Source organism: Giraffa tippelskirchi, chromosome 10, assembly GCF_054371585.1.
Source record: "Giraffa tippelskirchi isolate mGirTip1 chromosome 10, T2T-mGirTip1v1.2.pri, whole genome shotgun sequence".
NCBI lineage: Eukaryota > Metazoa > Chordata > Mammalia > Artiodactyla > Giraffidae > Giraffa > Giraffa tippelskirchi.
Window position 1 is genome coordinate 112,979,514 of NC_137284.1, and position 27,857 is coordinate 113,007,370.

Sequence of the window (27,857 nt, forward strand, 5' to 3'; positions counted from 1 at the left end):
TTACCAACTCATATATAAACCACTGTATCAGGAATAAAGAACCACAAAAAAAATTTAAAACTTTTTATATGCTAGATGTCTATGGCTATATTTATGTCTCTAAATTTTTAAGATAAAGAGCACATACCCTTGCCATATTAATAAGTGTAAATTTCAATAAGCAAAAACAGTAATATTCTAAAAGAAAAATGGCCAAAAGGCACAGACAGACATCAACAATTGACAAACTGCCAGCAAATAAACGGAAATAATGTTCAACATCCCTTTTAATCAAATAAAAGCAAATTAAAACAATTTTGACCTAATAAACTGGCAGATATCTCTTTTTTTTTTAGTGACTATCTAAATGCTGGTTAGAGGTCAAGTTTGATAGGCACTCTGCATAGCCTTGATGATGATGAGGCAATTGGTCCAGGCTGTTTGAAAGCAATTTAATAAAATGTATCAGAATCCATTTGTTGGATTAATTCCTTTGGGAAAATGAGAGATGCAGATAAAGAGTTATGTATAAGAAGAGTCATAAAATACTACGCATTATCAAGGAAAAATTCCATATGGACTAAGCACCTAATAATAAGCAGAATAGCTTAAGTAAATTAAGGAAAACAGAAGACAGTACAGTCATTAAAATCATATTTTCACAAAATATATCATGACTTTGGGGAAATGACCACAAAAAAATATAACATAGAAAACAAACCCAAACACAAAACTGCAAATACTCTATGAATTATAGCTATTGGATACGGATGGATAGACACAGATTATATGAAGGATACACATCAAAATCACCAACAGTGATTATTTTCAGTTAGAATTTTCTTCTTTACAGGTTTTTGTCTTTTCTGTGAGTTTTTTTATTACATCAGAAAACAGCACATTTATCTCTAAATTTTTTTAAAAGGCCAAGTAAGACAATCTTTGAACTTCAGATCTAATTGAAATTTTTTCACCACTTTTTTCCAAGCCAGCTAAAATTTGTCTTGACGCAGCAAGGAACACACTAGTAAGTAGATTTTAGCATTAGGATGGGCTGATTTCCAGTGTTAAAATTTTGGAACTTTCCTTTCCTAGTTACCCTTTCAGGAAAAAAAGATGCCCTATTGTTCCTCTTCAGGGTATTTTTCTCACAAGGCCAGCTTCAGGGGAAATTTGGAGGAAAGAGAAGTTACCGAGACCACTATTTTAAACAGTGTGCTCTAATTTTACAGTTCCAGATGACATTGCCAAGCTGCCTCGCGGTGCCTGCCGGCTTAGAAAAGAGCCCCAGGACTACATACAGGCACCAGCCATAAATGACACAACCGAAAAATGATTGCCGCTTGTTGGAGAAAATATGCACAGAATCTGCCAAAAGGACTCCTACACTGGATGTTTTTCTGAATGAATTTCTTGTAAGTTCTGTCACATGAAACTAATGTAATACTAGGAATCTCTATGATACGAGGACCTCATTCCAAATGCATCTACCACATTGCTTTTGCCATTGGCTGGTTGAAATACACAACACTTCAACTCTGTGTTACACACATTGCCTAATTCAAACATCCTATTATAAAGTTTCAGTGCTTGTTTTATCTTTGCCCAAGCATGGCTTTTAGTTAATAGATTTCAGAATCTTTCTTTCAAAAACAGCTCCATGAAATAACTAATGCAATTAAAATCACACGCACGAAAAAAGTATTGCTGTTTGCCATCATCCCAAACTCTGCAATGGCTTGCCACTGCATTTAGATTATAATCTAAACTCCTAACCTGGCTTAATACACCTCACCTCCAGCGTCATCTTGTAGCATTTAATCCATTGCTCACTATACTGTGGACATACTAGTCTTTTATTCTGTTTCTCAATCCTGGCAAGCTTATGTCCATAGCACTAGGTCTTGTCTACATCTTACGAGAATATTCTTTCTTATAATCTCCAAATGATTAGACCAGCTTTTTTTTCAGGTCAGGGTTAACAGTAATCAAATAAACAATGGAAACATCTTAAATGTCCATTGACAGATCAATGGATAAAGAAGATGTGGTACATATATACAATGGAATACTTCACCATAAAAAAGAATGAAATAGTGCTATTTGCAGCAATATGGATGGACCCAGAGATTATCATAATAAGTAAGTCAGAAAAACAAATATCATATGATATCACTTACATGTGGAATCTAATATATGACACAAATGAACTTAACTGTGAAATAGGAGCAGACTCACAGACATAGAGAACAGACTTGTGGTGGCCACGTGGGAGCAGGCATATGGGAGGGATGGACTGGGAGATTGGGACCAGCAGCTACAAACTATTTCTATAGAACGGATAAACAGGAAGGTCCTACTGTACAGTACAAAGAACTATATTCAGTATCCTATGATAAACCATAATGGAAAAGAATATGAAAAAGAATATATATATGTATAACTGAATTACTTTGCTATACAGCATAAATTAACACAACATTGTAAATCACCTATACTTTAATAAATTAATCTTTTAAAAAAGTAATCAAGTGAACACATGACTTAATCATATGAAATGGTAGATAACATTTTTTAATTTGGTATTCTTGCTTAGGAAAGACTGACCTTTGTTTACATCCAGTATTTACCTGGTACCTTTCAAACGTTTTCCTAAAAATCACAGAGGTTATAAATGTCCAGGCATGAGCTAATGGCAGAAGCAAACGAATGAACCAGAATTTGTTACTGGTCACAACTCAAAATCTAGAAGGCTCCAATATTAATCTCCCTTATCTGTCCTAATTATTGTGTTTTAAGGAAATGATGGTGCTTATGTTCCTATTTCTTTCCTTTAAAAAGGTGTAACATTTTTAATACCATAGCTATAGCATTAACTCATAGCATTATTTACAAGTACCACTATTTCAGCCCGTCTTTGAAATGTCTCCTAATCAATGCAATCTTGTATACACATGTGCAATCTCATCCCCTGAGTACAGATGAGTCCTACTGACTTGTTTCTAACAAAGGGAATGTGGCAAATGTTGGAATTCCCTGGCAATCCAGTGGTTGGGTCTTGTTTTCACTGCTGGAGGCCCACGCTCAATTCCTGCCTGTGGAACTAAGATCCTACAAGTCATGTGGAGGAACCAAAAATAAATAAATAAATATTTTAAAAAGAATATGGCAAATTTAATGAGATGTTATATCTAAAGTTAGATTACCAAAAAGGACTGCAATTTCCATCTCTCACTTTCTCACTCTTAGAACCCTTGCTTACTCTTACCCTGCCAAAAGCCAGACAAATAAGCCTGCATGTGGAGTTTCAGAAGCATGTAACAGCCATGTGAGTTTTGAAGTAGATCCTCTGCCAGCTGAGACTCAAGATGACTGTAGCCCTGGCCAACATCTTGATTACAGCCTTTGAGACCTTAAGCCAGAGGACCCAGGTAAGCCATACCCAGATTCTTGACCCACAGAAACTCTGACATAATAAATATATGGCAGGGTGGCAGGGGGAGCTAGTTTGTTACACAGTAATAGCTAACTAATACAACAGTTTAAAACACAAACTATATTGTGACATTTTCTTTTCTTACAGTTAGGACTGTAATGAAAGGAAATTTAGCTCCCCAAATTATAAGGAAAAAATCAGGTTGTGTGGGGATGTAAGATATTCAGAAGTATCAACAATTAATCCAGATTTGTTCTGAAAGGTAATAATAACTATATTTGATATATCAATCATAGTAGACACTCATAGTTTACACAGCATTTTAAAATTCAACTGGTATTTTCATATTCAGGGGCATTTACTCCTCTTAGAAAGGTTTTGAAGTAGGTATTATTATGATCTCTATCTTACAGATGAGGAGAATGAGACTCAGTAGATTTCATGACTTGCACAAAGGCAAGGACCTTGTCTAGCTTGTTCACCACTTTTTCCCAAGGTCTAGCACTCAACATATATTTGTTGAGTGGATGTCTACCACAACAATATTACATATATAAAGATGGTGACTTTTTTCATGAAGTTCTCCAATGTACATATATCAATCAATCAATCAACCAATCAATTTCTATGTATATCTGTGTAACACACAAATATATATTCATGGAACCAATATATGTGTTTCCTAAACAACACAGGCTCCTCTGAAAGTTCACTCTAGCTTTAAAGACAATAAAGAGATAAATCCCTAATTTAATCCTGTTTTTCATACAGTTTGACACCACCAAAAACAGAAACTCAGAGCAAACAACCCTTTCTTGGTAAATCAAATCTCTTCCCTCACATATCATTTCCTATAATCTTTCAGAATGAGGCTGGAAATAACAGACCTTTCTGAGAGTCACCAAAGGAGGTCATCAGCCAACTCAGACCCCGTCATCTCCCACAACACTCTCACCCCTTCCTTGCCATGCCTGGCCTCTGTCCCCCCCATAAACATGGTGAGTAGGAAGTAACAGGTCTTGTCAAAGGTCAATATAAAATAACCTCAGGCAATGCTGGATAGAGGAGTCCACAGAAATGCAACAAAACTGCTGACAAGGAAACAGGAGGTGGAGGGATTTCAATTGGGAAGTTTGTATAAGCCTTAAATTCCTTTTCTTTTCAAACTTTCACAGTCAAGTTACCCATTCAGTTTTCAATCACAGGCCAGTCTCTACTCAGTACAACCTAATAAAAAAGTGCTTGCTTACAAAAACACAAGGAGCCATTAAATAATACATTAGTCTACATTTTAAGAAGATAAAATCATTAGGTACAATTACCCTAGGAATTGTATGATTAGAAATGGAGGAACTCCAACATATCACATATAAGATAATAAATTAGTAATAGTTGTCCACTCATTCAGCAAATTTTGAGTAAGTGCCTGCGATGTGCCAGCACTAGATATGGGGAAAATGTTGATGAACTAATCATGCATGACCCTCGACATTTCAGAATTTAAGATTCCAGAGAGACATATGGATTTTTATGTTTTAAAAATTAAAAATCACTTAAAGGAATATACATTTGAAAATAGATGAATGAAGGAAAAGTTTAGGGTAACCTGAATATTTCATTGGGGGACCTAATTTAGACTGAGGTTCCTGGATAGCTCAGTGGTAAAAAAATCTGCCTGCCAGTACAGGAGACATGAGTTCGATCCCTGGTTCTGGAAGATCCCCAGGAGAGGGAGATAGCAACCCACTCAATATTTTTGACTGGAAAATCCCACAGACAGAGGAGCCTGGCTGGCTATAATCCATGGGGTCGCAAAGAGTCAGACACGACTGAGCAACTAAGCACAGCACATGATTTAGATTAGGGAACGAGGGAAAAGGAGCAGTTATCCAGGCTGGAATGATCTAGGCAGAGGGCATAGCACATGCAAAAGCCCTGGAGCTAACAAGGACTTGGTGCTTTTAAGCACCTGAAATTCCAGTGTGTTTGGGGTTGTGTGTTGTTAAGAGGAGGCTGGCCTAGATGATGCCGATCCTGACTCCTTATCTGTAGCCCCAAACCCTTCTCTGACAGGCATCATCCCACTGACTCCTGGACGTCTCCTCACACATAACATCAAAGCTCAAAGTCAAGTTCTTTGTCTTTCCCACCAACCGTTCCATGTGTCATCTTCTCCATCTCAGTTGATGGCAAATCCATCCTCCCAGGGTCTCAGGTAAAAAACCTCAGCACTCTTCCTGACTTCCTGCTTAGCCACACACCCAATCTGTCAGCAAATCATTTCAGCCTTAACCTCTAAAATAAGCCAAACTCCTTCTCACAATCATCTAGTTCAAGCCACCGTGGTCTCTTCCTTCTAACAGGTCTCCCTGCTGCCCCCCACCTGCTATATAGTCTGTTCTTCAACAATAACAAGGGAGGTTTTTAGAAGTGATGAATTCTCTTCTCAGAACTCTCCAATGGCTTGCTTTATTGCTGAGATTAGTACCCAACATTCAGAGCATGGTTTGCAAGCCCTACGTGATCTAGCCACCCACTACCTCCTTACTGTCTCCATCCCTGCTTACACACCAGGGCCTTGGTATGAGCAGCTCCCTTTGCCTGAAAGATTTTTCTCCAGATCTCCCTAGGAATTGCTCCATCATGTCAAAAGCTCTCAAAATGGCATCCCCTGACTATTCCATCTGGAAAGATGAAAGAGCACACCGTATCCACTCACTTTCTTTTTAGCACTTAAATGCTGTATGATGCATCTCTACTTCTAAAGAAATGTTGTCTGTTGATGCACTGCCATGCCCTTAGAACTTGAAGAGTTCCAGTTAAAGAAGGTACCTTTAATGATGTACTTTGCTGGGCTACCACATGGCCATTTCTATATCACATAAAATTACAAATTCTTAGGAAATTGATTGTGTCTAATATCTTACTAAGATCGAGGTACTAGAGAAAGAAGAGAAGGCCTATGTCATAATCTTGCCTATGTGTGTGCATACTCAGTCACTTCAGTCGTGTCAGACTCTTTGCGACATCATGGACTGTAGCTTGCCAGGCTCCTCTGTCCATGGAATTCTCCAGGCAAAAATACTGGAATGGATTGCTATGCCTTCCTCCAGGGGATCTTCCTCACAAAGGGATTGAACCTGTGTCTTTCTGCAGCTCTTGCATTGCAGGCATATTCTTTACCCACTGAGCCACCTGAGAAGCCCAAGTAAAAGCATTAGTCACTCAGTTGTGCCTGACTCTTTGTGACCCCATGGACTATAGCCTACCACTCTCCTCTCTCCATGGAATTCTCCAGACAAGAATACTGGAGTGGGTAGCCATACCCTTCTCCAGAATCTTGCCTATGCTCAACTGAGTTTTCAACTAGGATAAGGGGAAGGAGATTAAGGTCTTCTGAGTACACATTTCTCTTGCCAAAAGATTACTCATGTGTTTTTCTATAATCATAAAAAAAAAAAAAATCCACAGCAAACTTAAATGGCAAACAATAGGGGATGGTTTGGAAATTATGGTATAGCAACTCAATGGAGTATGATGCATAATCATAGTTTTGAAAACTATGTAGCAACATGAAAAAATGTCTGTGGTATAGTTTTAAGTGAAGGAAGCAAATTTTAAACTATGTCTATGTTCTGATTGAAACTATTTAAAAATTATGTTAATTTCTGGACAAATGAAAAATCAGTGATTCCCTAGAATGGTGAAAACCTCACTGATTTACTCATCTCCTCACATTTTTGGAGTTCAAAATACTATTTCAGTTTTCAAGCTATGGGTGTGTTAGTCGCTCAGTCATGTCTGACTCTTTGCAACTCCATGAGCTGTAGTCTGTCAGCCTTCTCTGTCCATGGAATTCTCCAGGCAAGAATACTGGAGTGGGTAGCCATACCCTTCTTCAGGGGATCTTCCCAATCCAGGGATCAAACCAGGTCTCCTACATTGCAAGCAGATTCTTTACTGTCTGAGCCACTGGGGAAGCCCCATGGGAATATCCATCAATATACTTAAAGAATCTCCCTATGCTGGTCCTCTCAAGGATACTCCAAGACATCAAACATCTCATGCTGGTAACAGATAACTCATGACAAAGAACAATGCTTGAGTATCCCTATAATCAATTCACTCAGGATTAACTATGTATAAGGGACTATATGCTAGGTTCTATGAGGGAAATCAAAACTGAGCAAGAGTCCACTCTTGCTGTGATGGGGCTGATGATCCAGGAGAAGGAATTTCTGACAAACTCCAAACAACCACAATATAAGACTTTTTAATCCTGAGAAAAAAATATTAACATAGCACTAAGGAATTAACTAGTTTTGCATTCAGTCTTTGCTTTGAGAGACCCAGAGACGAGTGTTTCCACAGATGAGGACTTAGGTGACAAGAGCAGATGTTCCAGGAAGATGAGACTCTGAACATGGCAGAGAGGCACTCAACAAAATAAGAGCTGATTATGGGTTTGGCTTAAATGGGGCTTCCCTGGTGGGGAAGAATCTACCTGCTATTCAGGAGACTTGGGTTCGATCCTTGGGTCAGGAATACCCCCTGGAGAAGGGAACAGAAACCCACTCCAGGATTCTTTCCTTGAGAATTCCATAGACAGAGAAGCCTGGTGGGCTACAGTCCATGGGGTTGCAAGAGTTGGACACGACTTGGTGACTAAACCACCCACTACCACCTGGCGTAAATATTGGGTATACTCCCCGGGATTGTGGCTAGGCTTGGCCGAGAGGCCTTAGAACAAATGCTCATAAAGGCTCTTGAGCAGGAAAATGAGAAGTTCAGAGCCATAGAGTAGAAAAATTCATTTAGTAGCTGGAAAGAGTCCGAGCTCAGGGACCAAACAAAATAGTGCCAAACTCCAACTCCTCCATGTACTGGTTTTGCCACATTATCTGGTTTGTCACCTAACCTCTGAGCTTCACTTTCCTTATCTATAAAAAGGGATAAATCCAGCTCTTTTGATAGGCTTGTTAGGAAGGTTGACATGGTAGAACAAGAGAGGAGGTTCAGTAAAAACTCAATAAATCATTTTGTCCCTCTCAATTTTCAGTGCTGAGAAGGAACTGATGGAGAAAACAGGGCAAAAGGATACAGATCACAGGACATGGTTCTTGTGGGACCTGGCAGACTGGGCAGTGACACGATCATGATGGCCAAGGGAAAAGGCAAAGTAAGCAACTGTCATGAAGGTTCAAGCCAAGAGTTCAGGGGATGATGATGGCCCCCAGTGAAATGGGTATGACAGAAGGAGAAATGGTATGGAGATGGTTTGTGTTTGAACAATTTAAAAACTAAGGAACAGCAGCAGTCCATCTAGCAAAAAATAGCCAAGGTGAAGTTGGAAGTCAAGACTCATGGCCCAGGATAAAAGTATGGGCTGGAGACCCATGGCATACACTGTAAGATTTTTAGTAGTTAACTGTTCCTATTACCAACGTCTATAATGCTCCTATCTACCCTTCTCTACAGCTCACCTTTATATAGCCCAAATGTACAGAGAAGTTGCTGGACCAAAAACCCTACTTGGCATATATTATTCTAACTAAATTTAGCATCATATATTTTTCTCCATGATGTGTTTTTTTTTTTAACAGCTTAGAAGTACATAATTCACATGTCATACAATTCACCCACTTAAAGTTTATAATTCAATGGCCTTAGAATATTCACAGATCTGTGCAACCATCACCACAATCAATTTTAGAAGATTTTCATCATCTAAAGAAGAAAACACATTTTTCCCTCAGTAGTCACTCCCAAGTCCCCAGCCCCACCGTCAGTCTTAGGCAACCACTAATCTACATTTTCTCTCCATAGATTTGGCTATTCTGGACCTTTCATATAAATTAATCATACAATGTAGAGTCCTTTGTATCTGGCTCTGTGTCTCAGCACAATGTTTTCAAGATTCATATATGCTGTAGTATGCAGCATTATTTCATTTATTTTTAGGACCAAACAATTTTCCAACATATAGATATACCACATTTTGTTTATCCACTCATCACTAGATGGACTTTGGGTTACTTCCATGTTTTGGCTATTGTGAATAACCCTGCTGTGTGCATTTATATTCAAGCTTTTGTGTGGACATGTTTTCAAATCTCCTGGATGTGTACTGAGGAGTGGAATTGCTGGGTCATAAGGTTTATGTTTAATTTTTTGAGGAACTGCCAGACTGTGTTCCAAAGTGACTATAGCATTTGACAGTCCCACCAGCAATGTATGAGGGCTCCTACTTCTTCACATCCTCATCGACACTGGCTATTGTTGGTCTTTTTTTTTATAGTCACCCTAATAGGTATGAAGTGGAATCTCACTGTGGTTTTGATTTGCATTTCCCTGATAGCTAGTGATGTTGAACATCTTTTCATGTGTTTATTGGCCATTTGTATATCATCTTTGTAAAACTGTCTATTCAGATTCTTTGCCCATTTTTAAATTGGTTATTTGTCTTTTTATGATGATACGTTTTTAGATCACAGAATTGTGTCTTCTGTGCTTTCACTGTGTAAAACAGAGGTAGCACATAGGCATAAATTATCCATCAACTGTTAGAAAAGCAGAATTACTTTTCTTCCTGCTTGAAACATCTATGTTCAACTTGGTGTGTCTGTTGTTTATAGGAACTGATGGCCTTTGTCCTTGTCAGTAAATATTAGCACATCAAAACAATGGCTGTTAAGCCTGGCAGAGTGACAAACTACAGCTGTATTTCATTCTTTGTGCTCAAGGTCAAAAGTTGGTGCTGCCCTTTTGGCATTTTTCTTTCACAAACTCTGAAGACAAATTCAAGGCCAAACCAAGGACAATGACTATATCAGCAAATTCACTCACCAGCGTAATATATATACATCTATTTTAATGTATAGTCTTGTTTTGTTGGTTTTGTCCATTCCTGGTAATGTATAGATCCCCATCTCTGAGGACTGGTTCTCAATTTTTCTGGGGGTCCATAAAAGTTTATTTTAAACACCTGCTTTAAAAATTGTCAGGTTATGATTCACACAACTCCCAACTTCCCAGCTTCAATAGGGTCCCACACTGCTTGTCCTGGGGCTAGTAGTATGGGCATACTTGCTCTTATGGGCTGAACTGCATCTCCCAAATCTCCAGCACCCTAGAATATGACTTTAATAGGACCACCTATTACAGAGGTGGTCAGAGTAAGATGAGGTCCTTAGGGTGGGCCCTAATCTAGTATGACTGGTGTCTTTCTAAAAAGGGGAATTTTGAACACAGAGACAAACTCACACAGAAGGAAGACAAGGAGAAGAGAGACACAGGGAGAAGATGGGCATTTAAAAGCTAAAGAGAGAGACATGGAACAATTTTCCCGCACAGACCTCAGAAGGAACTAACCCTGCTGACACCTTGATCTGGGACTTCTAGGGTTTCCCTGGTTGCTCACATGGTAAAGAATCTGCCTACAACGTGGGAGACCCAGGTTCAGTCCTTAGGTCGGGAGGATCCCTGGAGAAGGAAATGGCAACCCACTCCAGCATTCTTGCCTGAGAATTTCATGGACGGAGGAGCCTGGAGAGCTACAGTCCTTAGGGTCACAAAGAGTCGGACACGACTGAATGACTAACACTTTTTAATTTCAGCCTCCAAAACTATGAGAGAATAAGTTTCTGTTGCTTAAGCCACCTAGTATATGGTACTTGATTACAGCAACCCTAGGAAACCAACACGTCTGGCAGTGGACTTCCTGCTGAGTGCCAGAGCTGTGGCTGTTTTGGGAGGTGGGTGGCTCTCCCTCTGACACGAAAGACCAAAACTGCATTGCCTTGAAACCCAACAACTGCACTTGGACCTACAATTTTTAGTTATAGCTGCTCTTTGAATTTTTGTTCACGGTTACTTTCTGTTCATTGGAAGGACTGATGTTGAAGCTGAAACTCCAATACTTTGGCCACCTCATGCAAAGAGTTGACTCATTGGAAAAGACCCTAATGCTGGGTAGGATTGGGGGCAGGAGGAGAAGGGGACGACGGAGGATGAGATGGTTGGATGGCATCACTGACTCGATGGACATGGGTTTGGGTAGACTCCGGGAGTTGGTGATGGACAGAGAGGCCTGGCGTGCTGCAATTCATGGGGTCGCAAAGAGTCGGACACGACTGAGCAACTGAACTGAACTGAACTGATTTTCTGTTCTCTTCCAAAGATTCTGACACAAGCCCATGCATGGGGCACTGGGCCAGAAACCCTCCCCTCTTCTACCACCACAAAGGACAATCCGGACTTCATAACTGGGTCAGGCTTCTCCTGCCTGGCTCCCTCTTCCCTGACAATGAGTAAACCCTCTCCCTTTCCTATCTTCAGTTAATCAATCCTCCAGTCATATCAATCCTACTTCTTAAATGGCTTTTGAATCTGGCACCACCATAGCCCAAGCCACTATCATCTCTTGCCTGTACAACCACACTAGCACCCTCACTGGACTTTCCACCTCCAGACCCACACTCCCTCACCCTCCAACAACATTCTGTTGCAGTGACCTATTTGGTGTCTCTCCTACCAGTAAGATCTGGGAGGAGAGGGACTGTGTCAGTGTTTGATCATGTATCCCCACTACCGGGCACATAATAGGTGCTTGACAAATGGCTGATGAAGGAAGGAAGGAAGCGGGAGGGTGGAGGCAGAAGTGATATGTAGGTTTTATTCCCTTTCATAAACTAGCTCCCCGATAGCTCAGTTGGTAAAGAATCCACCTGCAATGCAGGAGACCTGGTTCAATTCCTGGGTTGGGAAGATCCACCGGAGAAGGGATAGGCTACCCACTCCAGTATTCTTGGGCTTCCCTTGTGGCTCAGCTGGTAAAGAATTCGCCTGCAATGCGGCAGACCTGGGTTTGATCCCTGGGTTGGGAAGATCCCCAAGAGAAGGGAAAGGCTACCCACTCCAATATTCTGGCCTATAGAATTCCATGGTCTGCATAGTCCATAGGGTTGCAAAGAGTCAGACATGACTAACTGACTTCCATTTCACTTCACTTCATAAACTAAAGGCCATGGTTCTTCCTTGCTCTCAGCTGAGCACATCCTTGCACTGAAAAAAGCAATCAAGTCAATAAAAGCAGAGATATTCAAATAATGCCAAATGGTGTGTGATTTTCAAATTATATGACACAACTTTCTATACACAGAATTCATCTAGCTCTGAGCTGGTCTCCAGAAAAGAGACACTTTGAGCCCTGTGCCTAGCTGCTGTCCTCCCTGGATCATCCAACAAGTCAGAATCACATCACATCCGTCACCTCTCTTCATTTGCCTGAAATTCAAAAGTCCTCTTTACACTTTTGTTCCTCACATTAACATACTAAGGCTTAGTGTTCATAACAGCTTAGAACAAGTGGTTTATGCATTCTATTTCTCCATCCTGCAAATGGGTATGAGCAACTTCTATCCCTCCTTTTTAAAAAAAATCATAAATTACACATAATAAAATTCCCTATGTTAACAATTTTTAAGTACATAGTTCAGTAGTGTTCCATGTATTCACACTGTTGTGCAGCCAATCTCCAGAATCGCCTATTTTTTCAACAAACATTAAATAACTAGAACTGTGTGAATGAATGTAAAAGTTCCTAAATATACCTCCTAAAATATCTGCTAAATGTTGAATAAAGGTTAAACAAGAGGGAGGGGATGTATGTATACCTATGGCTGATTCATGCTGAGATTTGACAGACAACAACAAAATTCTGTAAAGCAATTATCCTTCAATTAAAAAATAAAATAACTTAGAAAAAGATTAAGCATCCATTTATAGCCTTCTTTTTAAAGATAGTATAATTTTTGTGCTTCAGGATTAAAAAAAAGTTTATTTCCTGGAAAGAGTAAAAATAAATCTTGGATTAAAGGGTTAACTTGTCTGTCTTAAGAATGTCCATTCCTAAGGGCAGATCAAGCAATTCCATGTAATTTTTTTCCTCCCTGATTTTTGCAAGTGCTTCTGACATCCATGAAAATAGAATTGTGTTTCTTTGCCAGTGCTCTATCCATCCAATGGAGAGACATCACCGTTCTATTTTTTTAACGTCTTGAATGGTTTGGAGATTAGCATCGGTATTTAGCAAAAAGTACAATTTCAAATTACATGCTGCTTCGTGGTGCCAAAACACTGCACCATCATCTTTGATGAAGTCTACCAATGGTATCTTGCCTTGCAAAGCTGGAATATGAAATTGTAAACAATGTGTGCTTAGACAGGCCTTATTAGAAGAGTGTCTTAAAGATAATTTCAACTTTTTTTAATCTAGCAATATCTTTTAATCCCCAAGGCGTATGTGCTTGCTAAGTTGTTTCAGTCATGTCCAACTCTTTGTGACCCTATAGACTGTAGCTCTCCAGGTTCCTCTGTCCATGGGATTCTCCAGACAAGAATACTAGAATGGGTTGCCATGCCCTCCTACAGGGGATTTTCCTGACCCAGGGATCAAACCTGCATCTCTTAAGTCTCCTGCATTGGCATGTGGGTTCTTTACCCCTAGCAATGCCTGGAAAACCCTTAATAACCAATTGTGTATCTAAATCAATGTGACAAATAGATACTTGCTCAAAAGGAGGAATAATTATCCATGGGCATCCTAAAAAAGATAATCACATTTACAAGTATATATGTTAGTAACATTCAGGTCTTCATTGGCTGAGGTTCTTATTTATATATGTTTAACCACATATTTGTGTAGATATTAAGATTGCTTTAATGTTAGTATAATGCTTGGAAAGGAACCAAAGTGACCCCTCCCTGGCACTGGTAACAGATCATGCTATTAATCCTGGCTTATATCTCCCCCACTGAAGAAACAGAGGTGTAGACAAAGACTACAAATGACTAAGTCCGACTCTAGTCATTACTAGGAGAAAACAAAAACCAAGTACTCCAAAGGAGATGGCTCCAGGTCAAGTGTGAAGACAGAACATTGGTAAAACAAGAGTTAAAATGTTTTGTTAAAGACAATTTAGGAGCTAGGACTAGAGTCTGTCTTGCCCAACAAATGAATACCTAAAACAACTCACATCTTTAATCTTATCGTCTCTCCACAAAGTCCTCTGACATTCAGTCACAAAGGAGCCTGAAGAAAGTTTCCCTAGATACCACCAAAAGCACAGGTTTGCAACAGATGTCTCCATGCAACTTTCAGAACAGAATCCATGTTAAGAGGCTGATAAACCCATATGTATTTGTTAATCAGTCCAGGTCTGTACATGTAGCCTGAAGCTGGGAAGTAAGAGTTATTAGCAGAGAAATCATCGATGTGCAAATAATGCATGAAAAAGTATCAGAAAAAACACTATTTATAAATTCAAAGACGAATGTAGCAGCAGCAATAATATACACAATTGGGAACTCACCACCTGGAAGCCATCCGGAATGCTTATATTTAGGCACTAATAAATGTGAGCTTTTTGCTCACACTGACCACCCTCCTAATTAAGGAACACAGTGTCAATCTCTCAGTTTCCCCACCTATACAATAGGAAATCGTGCTGTGTGGTAATGAGTGGAGGTTAAAATTCTCCCAGTGAATGATATTACAGAAAACACAAATGTTATCACCATGAAATGTAAAGAAAGGTATAGTTTTGAACCTAAAAGCAGTTTAAAGTCACGTTTTGAAAGAACACGGCCAGAGAAACATGTACTTGGAATCAAGTTGCTATGCAGGGGATAAGGAGAGAGGTTCAGGGTGAAATGACTCATGAATGCGGGAATGCAGGGGCTCTAGGCAACATGAAGTCACAAGGGACCGTCCCTGAGGTCTCTCCTCCCCTCCACAAACAATGCAGTGTGTTGACTTCAAAAGAAGATGGGTGAGGAGTTTAGAAAATATTATTTTTTGTTTTGGGGGATTCTTCACATTATTTACTGAAAGTACAGGCTGGTATATTGTTCAAAAAATCATTAAAGGAAAACATTCTGATGTGTACTAAGAAATACTGATTTTTCTAATACTTAAAGGATGACAAATAGAATGAACACTTTAATTCTAGGGGTTTGTAGCTAACACTTTGACATGAGCAGACAGCAAGTTTGGCCTGACACGAAGCTTGTTAAAAGTTTAGAGGGCAGAAACACAAGGGTATCCAGATGTCTCAAACAGTCACAGCATCTCTTCAAAACCAGCTAAAGGCAGGGAGCATCTGGTGCAAAGAAGCAAGCTAGCAAAATACCTGAAATGTGGTGATCTTGACCTTTTTCAAAATGGAAGCTTTCTGAGAGTCTGCGTGCAAACCAGATCCTACCTTAAGATTTCTCTGGAAGCAAACCACTTAAAAAAATCCACATCAAAACTTACACAAAGAGGAGCTCACCTGTGGTTCAAAGAATTATCTTCTAAAATTGTCACATTTTAATTTGTATTAATGACATCTTCTTAAACATGTTTTGCAGCGTGCAGCAGCACACCAATAAAAACCACTTGCTGCCCTTTGAACTCTGAATGCTCCACTGCAATCTCTTTCCTTAAATAGAATCATGGAATATTAGAGTAGAAGATTCCTCAGCGATCAGTTAGAATTGCAGTTCTCAACCCTGGCTAAACTTTACAAGCATTTCTGGAGCTTTTAAAAAAATATAGAGGCCCAGGTCCCCACCCCAAACGAATTAAATCGGAATGGAGGGGACAGGGTAAGTATTAGTATTTTTTAAAAAATAAACTCCACGGGTGGTTTTCTAGGGCTGCCAGGATTAGAACCATTGACATAGCCTATAGATTTACATTGCCCAATACCATAGTCACTGGTATATGAAATGTGACTTGTGAGCACTTGAAATCTGACTAATCTGAATTGAAATGTGGCATAATTGTAAACACATACAGGATTTCAAAGATCTACTACCTCCTGAAATCACAAAGAATCTCATCAACATTGTAATATTGATTGTATACTGATAATATTTTAGATATACTGGGTTAAATAAAATCAGTGAAATTAACATCACCTTTTTAAAAATATTTTTAATGTGGCTATAGGAACGCTTACAATTACATATGCAGCTTGCATTTGTGGTTCCTGCCATTGGACTGTGCTGGTCAAGACCAACACTCTAATTACAAAAGAAGAAACTGAGGCAGAGAGCATAATGAGTTCAAGGCAGCACTTTGGAGTCTTAAACTCTCTTCTAGCCTCAGGCTTGTGCCATTGCCTTAAAGTTCACTGTTGCAGAGCTAGGAATGGCAGAGCCCAGGAAGCCACCACTGGGATTTCAAACCTTTCTTTCTTTTATCTTGCTGATTGTTTCCTCTAAGATTTGATATGGAAATCTATTTCCCTTATGAAAAAATGTCCCGTCTCTGCTGTGTACACACTTGTGATTTGTTATTGTAGGGTTACTCATGAAAGCCCAGTCACAAGAATGGATGTTAAAAATAAATCTAGAAAAACATTAGCATAAGGGAAATGCAGAAAATAAATGAAAAAGACTACTAAGGCTTTTAAGATGTAGATGGTCAAGTTCTATCCCATGAATGTTTTACCCTGTTGCAGTTTAATAAATAACTCTGGAGACCCTCAGCATTTCAAAGTTCATCCTCAGCACAGCATCCCAGTCTCCGCTCCGAATTTAGAAGCCTGAGCCTGTAATATTTTCTTTCCTCCCCAAAGCAATGTTTTTCTGGACTATGTTATCACTCAGTGAGGCAAATCAGGCTCTTCCTAATGGCAAACCTCATCACACCTAGGTACCTTTCTAGAAGTGGACTTTATCTGCAAAGCTTTCTATTTCTGCTGCATGGATTAGTACTTGGTCATTCTGAAGTCAAATAGCATAGCAGTTGACTTAAAGAAGAAAATCTTTTTTTGATAATGTAAAGTGGTCCCACCAGATCTGGCAAATGGAGATAAAATGTATTTCTTCTAATAATCAGCTAATTCAAACAAAAACAGAGATGTTTTTTGTTCCATGTGGTTTTTCCCCCCTTGGGAAGCCAGCAGAGAGAGAACTGCATAAAACTGGCTGAAATGTGTTATATTTGAGAAATAGTGCAACACAGGGGCTCCTCAGTGTAATCAAAGAATAAAGGAGACCTGAATTCTGATATAAAGTGTTCATGCAAAGAGCTGGAAAGGAAAACTATGAGTCAAGCCAAACAACACATACAGTAGATGCATTCAAGATTTCTGTTGAGATATTCTTGTGCTCCATCCTAAATACAGGAAAACCAAAACATCATCTTAAATCAAATGTTTGGTGCTCTGGAGCCCCCTATGTTGCATTCATGATTTCTGTTAGCTGTGATCAGTCAAATTTTGCCGGTGAAACCTCAAAGACCATACTTCCAGGTCCAACTTACTCCTTGTGTAGTAATATTCACCTATAAACAATCTCAATATACCAGCCTGTAAAGATAATATATTACAGACAGATCTTAGGCAAAAATGTATCTGCCAGAGTGAAAATAGCACTTGTTACTCTTTTCAACAAAAAGAAAGACAAAGGTATTTTAAGTTTAAGAAATTTTTTTGGATTCCTTCCTCAGAGATGAAAAAGAAAGGACGGGAAACTTAGGAAAGGAAAAGGACAAGAAAGTAAAGAAAGTTACTGCCTTTACTGAGATGATCTTATAGACCGTTTTTAGTTATGCCTGGTTTTTAGTCTCAAATGAAGTCTGGATGATGTAGTTTTACAGGGCATGTCTAATTACAATGGTGAAGATGAGTGGCCTTCAAATAAGGAAACCAATATCAGAAAAATTAACATTGCAGATATATTAGAATAACCAGAATAAAAACTATAGTTTATATGGTCAAGGTATTCATTCAAAAGATCTGATAAAAATTTGAAAGGTTAGTGATCAAACGGAGAAGGCAATGGCACCCCACTCCAGTACTCTTGCACAGTGATCAAAAGGCTTGAAAAGAGCAAAGCATTCGAAGCCATGGGTTATGCTTCCTTCAGGACAAGGGCATTTATGACAGCCTGACACATGGAAAGACCACCCGACATGGAAGTAAGGGCCCTGCTTCTAGGCTGGGTTCAGCATTCTCCAACTCTGGGCCTTAGATGAGCCAGGAGAACCACCAGGCCGGAGGTTGTCCTCTGCAAAGTGACGAAGTTGGTCCAATCAGTGAGAAGATGCCCCCTGCCCCACCAATTTCAGCTCTGCCAAATGCTATATCACAAAAGCCTTTCTTATGTCTGAACCGCTAAGCCAAAAGGAACTTCTCACTATGATTAGGTGTGTGTGCTTAGTCGCTCAGTTGTGTGTGATTCTTTGCGACCCCATGGACTGTAGCCTGCCACGTTTCTCTGTCCATGGGGATTCTCCAGGCAAGAATACTGGAGTGGGAAGCCAAATGCCAACATGGCAGTTTTCAATCCTTGTTAATTTTAGGGTAGAGATTACAAATGTGAACCTTGAGGAAGTAGAAGGAAGCAGCTAAAATATGTATTTTTAAAGCATTCAAGTTGATTCTGATCTATTTCTCAGAAAACCTAAATGGGTAACAGAGTGAGCTTGGAGATAAGAAATATGGAAATGTCACTGTAACATATTATACATTCAGGAATTTATCCTAAACTTTTAAAGTTTTATTTTGAAGGTCCGAGAATCTCAATAAGAGTTTCAAAATTTTTACTTTTGTTTCTGTAATAGTATTATCAGTATTACCTGGAAACTTGTAAAAGCCTTCTCTCTCTTCTCTTTTCTTACATTAAATCCATGATTTGCAATTCCCAACAATGGAATACTAATGGATCCTCAAAAAGCACTAATTGTCCATTTTTTTTCCTAATTACAAAATGTAAGAACCCTTTATTGAAAACATTAAACATGATGTCATTTTTAAAGTGCCAGCGTTTCTATTTAAAGTGATGCTATAAAGTAGATAGCTTATATAGTTTACAAATAGCAATACAAAAAGGTTCTTTAAGTCTGCTTAGCATATCTGAAAGTGCTTCTTTCTCACATTTAAATATGTGGGGCCAATGCCCCCCTCTCCAAGTTTATTACCTTATCTCGACTGTATAATTTTCTTGAATAGGATTCAGAGAAATAGTCTTAGATTTAAATTTTTAAACACTAATTTATAAAAGCATGGGTTGATTCCCATAATACAGCTGGTAGTCAAACTGGACAAGATAATGAATTGACTGAGATCATTGTTCCATCTTCATCCAAGAAAGCTGCCTCTAAAAAAAGATCTTAAATTGCTGTGGAAATCCAATTTGTAAGAAGCAAAACAAGCATATAGATGGGAAACACCAGCCATGATCACATTAATTTTGTGGCTAACAGCACTGCTTTGAAGTGAAGAAGAAGAAGGGGGAAAAAAGATGACAAAAATAATAAGTCTACTCAAATCCCCAATTTATTCTAATAGCATAACCAGAAGAAAACCAACTACAGACACAAAGTTCACATCTTGGTGATCCAGCAAACATTACACCCCCACAAAATAATTTTCAGCTTAATAAAAAGTAAAGGAAAGCTAAAGGAAATACTATAGAGCAGTGATGCATCATCACCAAAAAAAGCAAATTATAGTAAGAAATCAGGAGACCAGGAACCTGACATTAGTACGAACAGCCATGGAAAGCCCATGATTGATTGGTTTTGAATCCATAGGTGTGGGAAACTGACAAATAACTGTAATCAAAATCTTCAACTTACTGTAACTGAAAAGCTATACAAGAAAAATCTCTCTAACAAGCTGCCATTCACTGAACCTCTTGTTCAAATAAAAGCTGCGACACCAGAAAATATAAAAATAAAAGCACTGTTTCTATTTTTTTGTGGGAATGTCCTAATTAACTATCTGCTCATATATAAACTATATAAGGTCACAACTGACTTTTCATTGACAGGCAATATGGGGGTATCAGCCATTTATACTCAAAACCAGTTGGCTTCAAGATATGATCAACTGAGTAAACATGTTTAGTATGAGTAAAGTTGAAAAATAAAAATCACTATGAATCAGACAGGATTTAAATATAACATTTATATAACATGCTACAAGCAAAGGAAAATGAGAAAACTTATAGGGAAGCACAATAAAGAAAGGAATTCTTTAATTGCTTTCTTTTTAAGTTTTATAACTAAAGTAATAGCTGATATTCCATCAACAGCATCCTTCTTCAGGGAATACTCATCTAGGATGGTTTTTTGTTTTATTTTAATTTTTAGGTTTCTTTTTTAATTAACACTTAAGTAGCTACTGAAGTGATTCATGAAAGCTTGGGGGAAAAGAGAATTCTTACCTGGCATATCATTTCACATGTTTCGTAGCTTCCCTACTGCAGTTCCCATGCAAACGAACATTATTTTACCCAGGAAATAGTGGTCTTATTCACACACACAAACACACACAAAACCTTCCAATCAAATGTTATCAAGTCTCAGGAAACTACTGCAGCAACATTAAAAGTCAGTGTAAAATAAGAATTCCACTTATGAATCTCATCTATGAAAATACAAGATGGTTCTCCTGGAACCAACTACAAAGTTCCCTTTCTGCTTAATAAGCATAATAAACATCATCTTACCATTATCTGTAGAATAAAATCAACAACGTGTTGCTTCCTGCAGCCACCAAATCAAGTTTTTCCTTCCTTTCTTTCTAGTAAATTCTTTTTCACCAGCAAGATTAGGAAGAAAATAAAGCTTTAAATATTTGCCTCAGTAGTTCAGACCACAACACTGAGAAACCAGCTCTTAGTAAAAGAAAAAAAAGAAAAAAAAAAAGAACAGGTCTGGTATTTTACAGTCAGTTCTGCAATCCACAGGTACCTCCTGGATTCCCGTACCTCCTCTCCTTTCTGGTTCTAAGTTTCTTTTAGTAATGAGACTAATTTTTCCAGTAGCCTTGAACTCCCCAGATTTAACTGACATGGAAAATGTGACTAAAAACTTGTAGAACTGTCTAGCCTCCAACCCTACACAGAATCAACTTTGTTGTAAGTGTTGAAGAACACGTCGCAAGCAGCTACTTGCTCCTTTAGACTCCTGCACGACACAGCACAGAACACTAAATAACACTGCGCCATCTAGTTAGCAAGCTGCACTCTCCATTCTAAAAGGGGGGACACCTTCAAACTCTGGGACTTAAGGACTTGTCAGGGCTCAGCTGCTCTAAAGGTCCAATTGTTTATTTAAATAAAAAAAATATCGCTACCGAGATAATCCACATCTAGTGGATATGGGAAAATTTAGGTTATAATGGCACTACAAACTTTTACATCTAACTTTGATTTACAAGATAAAAGCAAGTTTTAAATTAAAAGGGCTTTCTGTTAATAGAGCTTATTATTCTGAAGACGGGGAATGATTTTCTTCGAAAGTTGTCCCTGGGTGCATGCCTATTATCTGTGCTTTTCCCCTTCCACTAATGAGCATTTATCTAAAGAGCCTGTTAATCCTCTGATGTGTGCTTCTGGTCAGAGGTAACAGTTTGAATAAAACCACTAATCACTGATCACTAAATCACTGATCATTAATCACACTCTCCAGTGCTGGTGACCCGGGCCATTTTCCCCTTTCGGTCTATGTATGCATCACAAACAAGAAGTTTTAACATTTCAGATGCACATGTATTGTGTGGGGGGTCATACTGTTTCATCTCTAGATGTGAATAAATAATAAATACTGCCACAAACTTGGGGAATGATGTCAATTAGACCCCAGACATGAGTTTCACAAATGCCTACTCTACAGCATGGCTTTCACTCTGAAGAAAGTAGATCTGATTATAACAAAACATGTGTTCTTCAAGAAATTCCCACATACTCAGAATATAAATTTTCCTTTATTTAGCTTTCACCAGCTTCAAATCAGAGAGCACTCAGCTCTTCTGCACCCCCTCTATTCAAAAGCCTGTTAAGTAATCTTTTATTTAATTTCTGCTGCACACGGCAGCCCCCCTCCCCCCACACCCGGAGTTCTTTTTACTTTTATCCCTTAAACGTGTCATATACAGTATTTTTATTCAACTGCCAGATATGGGGATTCTGACTCAATTCAATGACTTACGTATTTAACTTACTATTTAAATAAAGAAAGTTAATGTTAAGAGAAAAAAAGGAACACACGCACCACTTTATTGTAAGATATTTTGAGTTCAACGACTTACATTCCCTCACTTTGGAAATGAAACGTTTAATCTCGAGCCTTCCAGCTAATTTTGATTTAGTCAGCATCCTCCGCCATCCCTCTTCGGATAACCGGTCTGTCTGAGGAAGGCGCTGTGTAAAATTAAGTACTTTGCTTGCAGTGAGTGTGTTGTTTTCCTAAGTCACCACAGGGACACAGTACTATCACAGTGTCTCTGAACATTTCCTGAGACGCCTTTTCTATCAGAGTTGAGCAGTTTGCCCTGGATAAGAGAGTTCACTGGTGCCTTTCTTAAATAATAGAAAAGAGCAGATTGTGTGTGCGTCCATCAGGTACTGCGCTCCGTCAGCCACCAGAAGCTCTCATCCACACTTCAGGGACTGTGATAGCCCCAGGGAAAGCAGTCAAAGGCGGAGGCGGGGCCAGAGTGATAACGGTGTGGGCGGTAGAGCGGGTGGAGAAGGAGGGATCCGGGAGGAGAGGGCAATAAGGATGCCCAGGGAATCGGCGATTGTTCGAGTATGTTGGGGGTTGGGGATGGAAAGCCTTGCCTTGTCAGCACTTCTAAGGCCCCCAACCCTTGAGTATCTGAAGCTGTTAATCAAACACTTATTGGTCTGCAGAATGACGTAATGGACCTGTATCCAGCCTTTATTCCTTGACACATGTCAGAGAAGGAGGGAAAAATAAAAATCAAACACTCTGTAGACTCTGACAACGAAATATACAAGTAGCCCACTTCAGTTCCCGGCCTTGAACAAGCCTCAAGTGGGGGCGGCACTTGTTCAGGAAAAGTTGGGGTGGACAAGATCTTGATCTACTAGATACTCACTCCCCACCCCCGAAATAAATCTATGGCAAAGGAAAAGTGGGATGCAGCCGCCGGGAGAAAACATCTCCTTGGTTCCTTCGTGAGTCTTGCCCCTCTAAGAACGTCGTGAAAAGTTCTGAGCTATTCCGTGGAGAATCTGGTGGAGAGGAAGGCTCCGCCGCCGTGTCCTGAGAACTGCAGCCGCGTAGAAGGCGGGAGCTGTCATTTGGAGCAGCCGCGGGGAAGAGGTAATGATGCCAGCGAGAACCGGACGGAGGCAAGAGGCGGCTGCAGGAGTGAAGACGAGGAGAGCCTCGCCACTGTCGAGCCTTCCACGCCTGCAGTAAAAGCCAAGTGCCCTCCGAGGGCGATGCCCCCTCATTCCCTGGCGCGCGTGCCCACCACCTGAGGTGGGCAGCCCTGCAAGAGGTGGCAGCAGCAGGATTGGGGCCCGGGAGGGAGCTAGCCCCCAGAGCGCCCGCCCGTCCGCCCCCTAGGTGACCCGGCGTCCTTGCCGCGCCCGCTGGAAGTTTGCAAACTTTCTCCGGGGGTTCCGCCGCATCACCGGGAAGTTGGGGACGCGGGGGGAGGTTCCTGTCTCGCCGTCTCCGCTGCTGCCGCCTCTGCCGCTGCTTGACCGCACTTCTGGAGAGTTCCGCACCTTGCCAGGTCTCTGGAGGCAAACACACACCCCCGATTCATAACTGTTCCCCGTGTCAGGGAAACACACGCGCGCTCCGACACACGCACGCACGCCGGGGCGGACACGGCGCTCGCTCCACGTTAGCATCCCTCCAGTCGCACGGCGCGGCGGCCACCAAGACGCGCTCCGGAACGGACACGGCGTGGGGTCTCTGGGTTAGCCTCAGGACACGGCCGATTCCACAGTCCACCAGTACTTGGGGCCTGACTTCCCTCTGGTCCGTCAAAGTGTTTACAAACACAGATCATCCTCCGAAAAGAAAATGCATCGCATCTTCCCTACTCCTTGCCCTGCGACCTGCCTACTGGACCAAGTAACCTCGCGGCTGCTGCCGAGAACCAACCCCTGCAAACAAGTACGCTCCCGAGACGGCTCCCGCGGCAAGTGCAACAAAAGTGACTAAATGCAAAAGCCCCAGAAGTGGCCTAGCCGTATTTTTAGGAACTTACCAAACAAGTGTGGAGAAGGCAAGAGCGGAGCCCGGGTGAAGGGACCACGTTGGACTGAGCAAAGATTACAATACATTCTATTTAGAGTGCATTACATCACCCCCCCGGTGACGTCACGTGGGATTCCTGAACTTCTAAATCATTGCGGTCCGTGGGGGAGGGAGGGAGGGAGGGAGGGAGGGGCGGGGCCGTCGCGCCGAGGGGGCGGGCTCCGCCCCGGCCCCGCCCCGCCCCCGCCCCACGAGCGGACCCTGGTGCACCCGCGGGGAAGCGGCGGCGGCAGCGGCGACCGCGCAAGCAACAGCTTGCAGAGCCCAGCGCCGTGTGACACGGCTCCCTGACATTAGTGGTGTGAGTCAGCTTGGAAACAGTCCTCATGGTTTCAGACAGGACCACGGAGGAGGCAGGGACACGGGCTCTCCCGTGAGTAGTGCCTGGTAGCATTTAAAAGGTGTGGGGATGGGGCGAGGTGGGGAGGGGTGCCGAAGAGTGCAAGAAAGAGACTTTCTCCGAACAGAAATGCGGGACGCTCCCCCTTCCCCCACCAGCAGATGTCCAGCTCCGTTTTGCTGCGACAGTCGTGACCTTATTACAGTGTTCCCTGCATCCTGGCTCCTCAGAGCACTCACTGGACACCCCTTTTCACCTCCCGCCCCCGCCCTTCTCCAGCTCACTTCCAAGGGAATAACTTCTTTATTGTGCACACTCATGTGGAATATACTGCCCCCTCCCTTTCCAAGACCCTGCTTCTCGTGTCTGAGAGCTGGAAAAAGAGTTGCTCCTGGAAGGGAAAGGTGTATCACGGCTAGAGCCAAGTGATGAGCCTGATTTAGACTCAGCGTCAGAGCCGGAAGGGCCATTGGCGATCACTTCCAGAGCCTCGTCTGTAACTCACTCAAGCTCCCCGGCTGACAAGTGGCAGAGCTGGAGCCAAAGGTAGGGAAAGAGCCCCTGGTCTGCAGTGTCTTCCCCACAGCTCCGTGAGAGAAGGAACCTGGAGCTTTCAGCATCAGCCAAGACACCCTCACCATCACTATCCTCGGCTTGACTTCCATTCAGATGTTCTCTCAGTGAGCCGGACTCAAAGGGAAGGCATAGAGTAATTTCCAGCTGATCCTAGCCATCCCAGACCACCACTGTCATCCGTGCAGCAGCTCACATTGTACAAAGCCTTCACACCCACGTGGAACTCCCTTGATTCTCACAGCAACTAGCACAAGGAAGGCAAGTGTTATCGTTATCCCCATTTTACAGGTGAGCTAAGGCAAACTCCAGGTTAGGGAGCTGGCCTGAAGCTGCTTGAGTAAGTGGTGGCACTGGCACCACCCCAATGCCTGTTTTCAAACTTCAGATCCCAACTGGGCTCTTTTCTAGAACCAAGGCTGTTTTCCCTTCTCACGGGTTATTAGTGGTTAGAACCTTTGCTAAGGATTGGAGCTTTGCTTAGGAACAATTTAGCCTCCATTAACAAACAATTGAGCTTCCCTGGTGGCTCAGAGGTAAAGAGTTTGCCTGCAGTGTGGGAGACCCAGGTTCGATCCCTGGATTGGGAAGATCTCCTGGAGAAGGAAATGGCAACCCACTCCAGTATTCTTGCCTGGAAAATCCCATGAATGAAAGAGTCTGGAGAGCTATAGTCCACGGGGTCGCAAAGAGTCAGACACAACTGAGTAACTAACACACACACACAACAAACAATAATCATTCCTGACATTTATGTAACATCTGACATTTATATAGCACCTCTCATCCCAATGCATCACAACCATGACTGCAGTTTGCCAGAGAATCGTGACTGGACTGGCTAGAAATTGTAATGCTTTGCCTGGATTGTCACACACTTCTGAACTGGTTTTGATACACTAAATGGAAGAGCTTTGTGTTTCCTTTCTGGTTTTAAGTGTTTAACTCTCTTCCCTTTAGTGTTTCTTGAGACCACAGGGACTGCTGACTTTGTTTCTCACAGCCTTATTCAGAACTCATCACTGAGTTTCCTATTTGCTGTCTTCCACATGTGGCCCTAAAGGAATTGCAAAAGAAGGGCTCCAGTCCTAACTTGAATCTTAACCAATAAAACTTTAAATATAACAGCTCAGTTACTTGGGTTGACAGAAGGAAGCAACAGCCACCTTGCCCACATTCCCACTCAATTATCAGCACATCCTTTACCAGTAAAGCAGGTATCTACCTTCTCTCTCAAAAGAAAAAGCATGAGCCAGATCAGGAGCAAACTTGAGGCAGGAAAGGGATGCAGCTTGACAAAGCAGTACTGTCTGAGAGCTCATCACTTTTCCCAGCTAATAGGTGTGGATCAAAGGTACATAATGGAGAATTGAATAAGCAAAGCTGAGGTGATAACCAAAATATTTAAAAACCTGTAAGTAATTAATCATCATCTAAATTTAAAACATTTACTACCCTATATTCTCTAAACAGTATTCTCTAACCAGAAGCATATATGTGAGTTTAAAGCAGGTATTTCATCAGTTTTTAATACTATTCACATCAGTTGTCTGTCTTTAAAAATTGGTGCTGATCTTTTGTTTGATATGCTGTTACCAGGTAAACAATGCCTCCCCCCATCCAAGCCATGGTTGACATAGGAATACACGTGGAACTTTTCCAATGCTCTCTCCAATAACTTAATAATCATTAGGTTAATTGGAATTTCAATGGACAAATAATTTCTCCACATCAGCAATATTGTTCATGGTGCTGACTCATATCTCTGCTTCTGCTGAACTGATAGCAATTTCATTCACAAAACATGGTATCTAAGCCACTGTATTACAGTTTTCTGTATATTATAGATCTCTGTGACCAAGTAAGTCACACACACACAATTATTTTTAACGTAAACTGAAGAAGAGAGGTAGTATTTATAAGTGTGGACTCTAATGTCAGGCTGGCAGAGTTCAGATTGTGGCTCTGCTACTTGAACTTTAATCTTTGGGTCTAAGTTTCCTCATCCAGGTAATAGGACTGGTGGTGATAATTACAGTAACTCAAATGAGTTAAGAATTGTGTTTGGCACAAGACAAATGCTACATAAATATTCGCCCTCATTTTTATCAGTGAAAATAATGCCACTAATGCCATGACAGGAAGATATTCCGTGATTTTGGCAAACTTAACCAAACAAATGAAAGGATACCCTGTTTCTCCATACTTTTCCCAGCTCCACACTAACCCCTGCATCCACCATCTATACCAAGCAGGCTCTCCTGTGTCAAAGCATGCCAACAGAGCCCTTGTGTTTATGGACTCAAATTTCTACATGTCTTGTGCCCACCCTGTCTCTTTCAGGATCTCTCAGAGCCAAAGTCCCATGGAGGCTGCAGTTCCCAGAAGCAACCATGCAAGAGCATCTCTAGGGGTACCTCCACTGGTGACAGCCATAACCTGTG

The 27,857-nt window shown here is 41.0% G+C and overlaps 1 protein-coding gene across 12 annotated transcripts in view; it reads right to left on the reverse strand.

Moving 5' to 3' along the window:
- The window catches only part of CREB5 (cAMP responsive element binding protein 5), a 463,299-nt gene that overhangs the window by 410,426 nt on the left and 25,016 nt on the right, over positions 1–27,857 (reverse strand). For 2 of the 12 annotated variants that reach the window (XM_081534902.1, XM_081534900.1), the window contains exon 1: positions 24,451–24,560. The exons of 9 other annotated variants lie outside the window; for them this stretch is intronic. The gene's annotated coding sequence lies outside the window, so the exon portion shown is untranslated. Of the gene's footprint in view, positions 1–24,450; positions 24,561–27,857 lie in introns of those variants that run through there. One more of the 12 variants, XM_081534914.1, reaches the window with a different exon arrangement.